The sequence below is a fragment of the Eptesicus fuscus genome, chromosome 17 (genome assembly GCF_027574615.1).
Source record: "Eptesicus fuscus isolate TK198812 chromosome 17, DD_ASM_mEF_20220401, whole genome shotgun sequence".
NCBI classification, from domain to species: Eukaryota; Metazoa; Chordata; class Mammalia; order Chiroptera; family Vespertilionidae; genus Eptesicus; species Eptesicus fuscus.
This window is the reverse complement of record NC_072489.1, coordinates 38,793,527-38,799,971: the sequence shown is the minus strand read 5'-3', so window position 1 is coordinate 38,799,971 and position 6,445 is coordinate 38,793,527. Positions and strand designations below refer to the sequence as shown.

The following is a 6,445-nucleotide window of genomic DNA, read 5'->3' as shown; positions in this document are numbered from 1 at the left end:
ACCACAGAGCGCAAAGTGTAAGTAGAGAGAAGAAAACGCTAAGGGCAGGGTAAAGGGTGTGTGAGTTCTTTAATGTTTGGTGCTGTCCACGCAACCCTCCGTGGCTTGGTCTGACCAGTTTCCTGTCACAGGAATGATTCTGGGCATCCAGCTGGGAAATGTACTTGCGACAATCACAGAGGAGGTTGAAGCTTTCGGCTTTTGGCTCGGAGGAGGCTCAGGTGCAACTTTCCTCGGTCGTCCCAAATCTGGGTTCATCCAACACCAGCTGCCTCCACCATGCCGCTGAAGTTCGACCCCAACGAAATCAAAGTTGTATACCTGAGGTGCACCGGTGGCGAAGTGGGTGCCACATCTGCCCTGGCCCCCAAGATCGGCCCCCTGGGCCTGTCTCCAAAAAAGGTTGGTGATGACATCGCCAAAGCAACTGGTGATTGGAAGGGTCTGAGGATTACAGTGAAACTGACCATTCAGAACAGACAGGCCCAGATTGAAGTAGTGCCTTCTGCCTCTGCCCTGATCATCAAAGCCCTCAAAGAACCGCCAAGAGAAGAAAGAAGCAAAAAAACATTAAGCACAGTGGAAATATCACATTCGATGAGATTGTCAGCATTGCCCGACAGATGCGGCACCGATCTTTAGCTAGAGAACTCTCTGGAACCATTAAAGAGATCCTGGGGACTGCCCAGTCTGTGGGATGCAATGTTGATGGCCGCCACCCGCATGACATCATAGATGATATCAACAGTGGTGCAGTGGAATGTCCAGCTAGTTAAGAACCACAAAGGAAAAGGACTCAATTAAAGATCATTTGATAAACAAACAAAAAAAAAGAGGTTGAAGAGCTTTCTGGAAGAACCCACTGATGATGAGACACCAAGTCTCACTGTCCCTGGATTTCATAGGAGATGGTGATCTTAGAATTTATCAGGCATTCAGGAGGAGGAGGAGGAGGAAGAGGAGAAGGAAGAGGAGGAGGAGGAAGAGGAAGAGGAGAAGAAAGGAAGAAGAGGAGGAGGAGGAGGAAGAAGAGAACGAAGAAGTAGTTGCTTCATCCTGTGGGGGAAAAGGATGCAAATGCAGAAGTGTCTGGTGACCTGGACATGTTCAACCCTATGACAAGGCACATCGTGTGCACTGTAGTAAAACATCTGGGAAAAGAAAATCCTCAATATTCAGACTAAGAACAGTTGATGTCTGTTCCTGCAAAAGTAGATCCAGGCTCTGAAAGATGAAACCAATTCCATCAAAACAAAGTGGAAGAAATTAAAGCGATTGTGGGCAACTGGAAAAAGGCTCAGGGTTCCAGTGAGCTCTGGGGCCTGAGTGGAGAGTTCGGTTGTTCCTGCAGAATGCTGGCTCAAGACCAACGTCCTGACAGCTTCCCTGGAGGAAGGGGACATGTAATAACCTGGAATCAAAGGATGAAGAGGATGTTGACCCATCAAAAGTACCCAGGGGGACACGGAGGGATACTCCAAATCCAAGTGCAACGTAAGAAAAATCCATCCCACACCAACATGGCTGGAGAAGAGGAGAAAAAGCCCATCATGATGTCCAGACTGAGGAGGCCTCGGTCGAAGGGGCAGATCTGTGACTTGAGGAGGGAGGGAATGAAATGACTGAGCCTTATCAACAGAAACAAGCACAGCGAGCACAGCAGTTTGGACTTACCGTCGTGGCAGACTGTGACTTGGCAGCAAGAGGCGGGAAGTTCTGCAGCAAAGACCCGATGAACCTTGGAACTGATGAGATCGAGACCCACAGAAAACAATTCAAAAGTCTCAAGGAAAAGCTGAGAAGAACCGTTTCAACACAGAGGCAGGTTTCTGGAACTAAAGCCTTGTAAGAGTTCAGGAAGGAACAGAAGGAAACTTCAGCTACAGAGAAGAGGTTGCAAAGAAAACCTAATTAGGACTAAACTTGAGTTTTTAGAAGTAATTTATTCTTTTGCTTTTTCCAAATTCTTTTTTTAAATTCTTCATTGTTGAAAGTTTTACATGTCTCCTTTTCCCCCACACTGACCTCTCCCCGCCCTCTTCTGCCCCAGCACATGCCCCACCCTCCTATTGTCTGTGTCCATTGGTCATGCTCATATGCATGGATACAAGTCCTTTGGTTCATCTCTTATACTCCCCCGCTCCTCCCCCGTGCCTTCCCTCTGAGGTTTTTCGGTCTGTTCGATGCTTCTCTGTCTCTGGATCTGTTTTTGTTCATCAGTTTATGTTGTTCATTATATTCTACAAATGAGTAAGATCATGTGATATTTATCTTTCTCTGACTGGCTTATTCACTTAGCATACTGTTCTCCAGGTCTATCCATGCTGTTGCAAATGGTATGAGTTCTTTCTTTTTATTACAGCAGCATAGCATTCCATTGTGTAGATATACCACAGTTTTCTAATCCACTCATCTGCTGATAGACACAGGTTGTTTCCAAATCTTAGCTATTGTAAATTGTGCTGCTATGAACATAGGGGTGCATATATTCTTTCTGATTGGGGTTTCTGATTTCTTGGGATATATTCCTAGAATTGGGATCACTGGGTCAAATGGGAGATCCATTTTTAGTTTTTTGAGGAAACTCCATACTGTTTTCCACAGTGGCTGCACCAGTTTGCATTCCCACCAGCAGTGTACTAGGATTCCCTTTTGAGTTAAATGCTAAGTTTGTTTTCTTTTATCCATTGTTGTTTTTATATAAATACTAGAGGCCTGATGCACGAAATTCATGCAAGAGTAGGCCTTCCTCTCTCCGGCTGCCGGCACCGGCTTCCCTCTGGCACCTGGGACCTGGGCTTCCCTCCTGTTGCCAGCAGGCAGCCGGGATCTGGACTTCCCTCGCAGCCCCGGCTTCGTCCAGGCTAATTAGCATATTACACTTTTATTATTATAGATTAAAACCATACATTTTCCTAAAAATTAAGGTTTAAATCTGCAACACATTTTATGATAGTGTACCGTATTTTCCGGTGTATAAGACGACTGGTCGTATAAGATTTTCCTGGGTTAAAAAGTCGTCTTATACACCGGAAAATACGGTATTTAAAATTTTTTTTTAACATGAGTGTGTGTGTATATGTTTATACATATAGATATGTATATATGTATATGATCTGCTTCCTAATAAAAATGCTTTTTGTGATTGTTAAATCTTTTAGTAACTTCTAATTTTATTCCACTCTATCTAGAAAACAAAGTCTTTTTTTTTTTTTTTTTTTTTTACAGAGAGGAAGGGAGAGGGATAGTTAGAAACATCGATGAGAGAGAAACATCGATCAGCTGCCTCCTGCACACCCCCCACTGGGGGGATGTGCCTGCAACCAAGGTACATGCCCTTGACCGGAATCGAACCCGGGACCCTTGAGTCCGCAGGCCGACGCTCTATCCACTGAGCCACACCAGCCAGGGCTAGAAAACAAAGTCTTTATGCTACTGATCATTTTCAACTTATCAAGGTTTCTTTTCGGCCTATTACATGACCTATTTCTTTAATATCCTCTATAAACTTGCAAAGAAAATGCCCTTGCTAATTATTGGTATAGACTTTTTACCTCATGGTTTAAGCTTATCATTTTAGTTTTCAGATATCTGCTTATTTGTCTTATTTGATTTCACACAATGTTAAAATTTCTCATTGCAATTGCCAGTTGTTGTTATGCTTATAATGGTTATATTGCTCTCTTGCCATATCCCTTGCTATAAAAATCTTTACCCAGAATTCTATTTTGTCAGATATTAAGCTGCTTTCTTCTGGTTCATACTTGCTGAGCATTTTCTTTTTTTAAAATATATATTTTATTGATTTTTTACAGAGAGGAAAGGAGAGGGATAGAGAGTTAGAAACATCGATGAGAGAGAAACATCGATCAGCTGCCTCCTGCACACCTCCCGCTGGGGATGTGCCCGCAAACCAGGTACATGCCCCTGACCGGAATCAAACCTGGGACCTTTCAGTCCGCAGGCTGACGCTCTATCCACTGAGCCAAACCAGTCAGGGTGAGCATTTCCTTTTTCATGCTCTTATTTTTCTTTTCCATTACTTCTTGCTTTCAAGTTTATTTTCTCTTACTAGAGGCCCGGTGCATGAATTTGTGCACATTGAAAGGAAATTAAGAAGAGGGTGGCCGGCGGGGTGGGACTGGGCGAAAGGGGCCAGACACGCCCTGGAGCCAACCTCCTGCGATCCCTCCCTGGTGTCTGCAGAGTGAGCGGGGTTCCTCTGGCAGGTGGGGTCCCTTGGCCTGGCCTGCGGGGATCAGGCCAAAATGGGCTCTTCGACATCCCCTGAGGGGTCCCAGAGTATGAGAGGGCACTCTGCAAAGTTGCTGTCGTACAGGGTGTGGAACACAAACGCAAGTGTGCAGTAAACCAGATTCAGGGCCAACAGTGTCCCAGCAACAACATAACTCATGGCTAAAGGTGGAATTGCACGGACCTGTGAGGAATCAGGCTCCCTCCTCTCTGGTTTTGGGGTGCATCACCCAAGAACTGCCGCTGTCAAGTCACTGCAGCTCAGCAGCTCCTACATTGAGCATCTGCCCCCTGGTGGCCAGTGCATGTCACAGCTACCAGTCAGATGGTGCATGAAATTTGTGCACATTGAAAGGGAATTAATTAGATGAAATATTTTAATATTGCTATTTGCCCTTTCTCTATAATAAAAGTGTGAGAGATAAAAGGAAATGAGTACAATGTATATGAAAATAATACATAATTTTATTAATAACTAAACAATAAGAAAATGATATAACAATAACAAACTCATAATATAAAAACAACATTGATGCAAATAATGACTGATAAAGTGATTAAACTTATTCTAATATCTCCCTGTATACCACATTAAGAGTAAAAACATTTTCAGAGTGCTTGACTAATTTCCCTTGAGATAAAGTATTTACAACTTTAACTTTAACGTAACATGCTCTTTGAACTCAAGAGAAAGCAACAGCCGTAACTGGTTTGGCTCAGTGGATAGAGCGTCGCCCTGTGGACTGAAAGGTCCCAGGTTCGATTCCGGTCAAGGGCATGTACCTTGGTTGCGGGCACATCCCCAGTAGGAGGTGTGCAGGAGGCAGCTGATCGATGTTTCTCTCTCATCGATGTTTCTAACTCTCTATCCCTCTCCCTTCTTCTCTGTAAAAAAATCAATAAAATATTTTTTTAAAAATACTTAAAAAAAAAAAAAAAGAGAGAGAAAGCAATATATAACTGACCATGTCCAAAAACGGGTTCAGGTAGGAATATTCCTACTCTGTCTAGAGTTTGTCCTTGTGATTTATTAATAGTCATCACAAATGTTGGCATAACGGGAAACTATCTTCGAATTAATTTAAATGGGTTGCCAGTGTCAGATGGGGACAAATCAATTCTTGGAATCAGAACAATCTCTCCCTCTGCAGATCCTGTTAATATTTCAGCTTTGATAATGTTAGGTCGCAAACTCATTTGTACTATGGCCAATCGTATAGCATGGTGACACAAATATCCCCTCTGAAAAGAACTTTCCCACCAAATGCAACATTCAAATTAGCGCCAGCAAGAACTTTATAGGTATGGCACGTGTGCGAGTCAAAGTTTATTTTTAAATTTCCAGTGTGCGTCATATGTACCGGTTGGTCGGACAGATGGACAAATGTCGGTCACTTAGCCTTTTTTCTATACAGATTATGAGTCATGATTTTACCTTTTTAAAAAATTATCTTTTCATACCTCCAAAGCACTATGAGTAAGAATCTGAAGGTTTATGTGGCTTCTATTTGGTTTCTAGGACAAAGTTCTTTCCTTTACCCACCACTCACTTCTCTCCTTTTTTTTTTGAATGTTAATTCCAACATAATTTTTGTAACACCTCTTGAAAAGGATCCCACCAAGTTTTTGATAGTCCACATAAAACTTACAGAAAAATACAGCATGAGACTTTCATTCTCTCACTAACTTCTTCATATAAATGTAATTCCTCAGTCTCTATGGAATGAAAAAGGAAAATAAAAGTGCCTTCTCTCATTCCAAGGCCTTTCTCAGTCAGGCAACCACAAAAAGAATGAGCCTACAATTCATGCCATGTAATCTCTATCAGGCATAATTCAAATCAAATCCCATCAGGCAAAGTCTGGGATAATTAAAATGTATAAGAGAACAGTAGTGACCTGGGGGAGAACTTATGAAACCTTGTCTCCTGCTTTTGCTGAATATTCTTTTTGTTATGCTAGACTCCAAGCTAACCCACGCTGCCTGCCCTGGTCCGTCATCCCTGATAGGGGCTTTGAGTCAGCTGCCACTGGCGACGGCTGACTAGAAGCCCCTATCCGGGACCTGGTCAGCCGGCTGCCGGCGCTAACCGCCTGCCACAGTCCACCATCATTGCTTGGATCCCAACCCCCCACCATCTTTGCTGGTTTAATGTGTATATTTGCTCCTGATTGGCTGGTGGGCGTGGCTT

At 43.2% G+C, this 6,445-nt stretch overlaps 1 pseudogene; it reads left to right on the top strand.

Moving 5' to 3' along the window:
- Nucleotides 1-264: 264 nt before the first annotated feature.
- LOC114232463 (60S ribosomal protein L12-like) lies at nucleotides 265-793 on the top strand (annotated as a pseudogene).
- The last annotated feature ends 5,652 nt before the right edge of the window (nucleotides 794-6,445 follow it).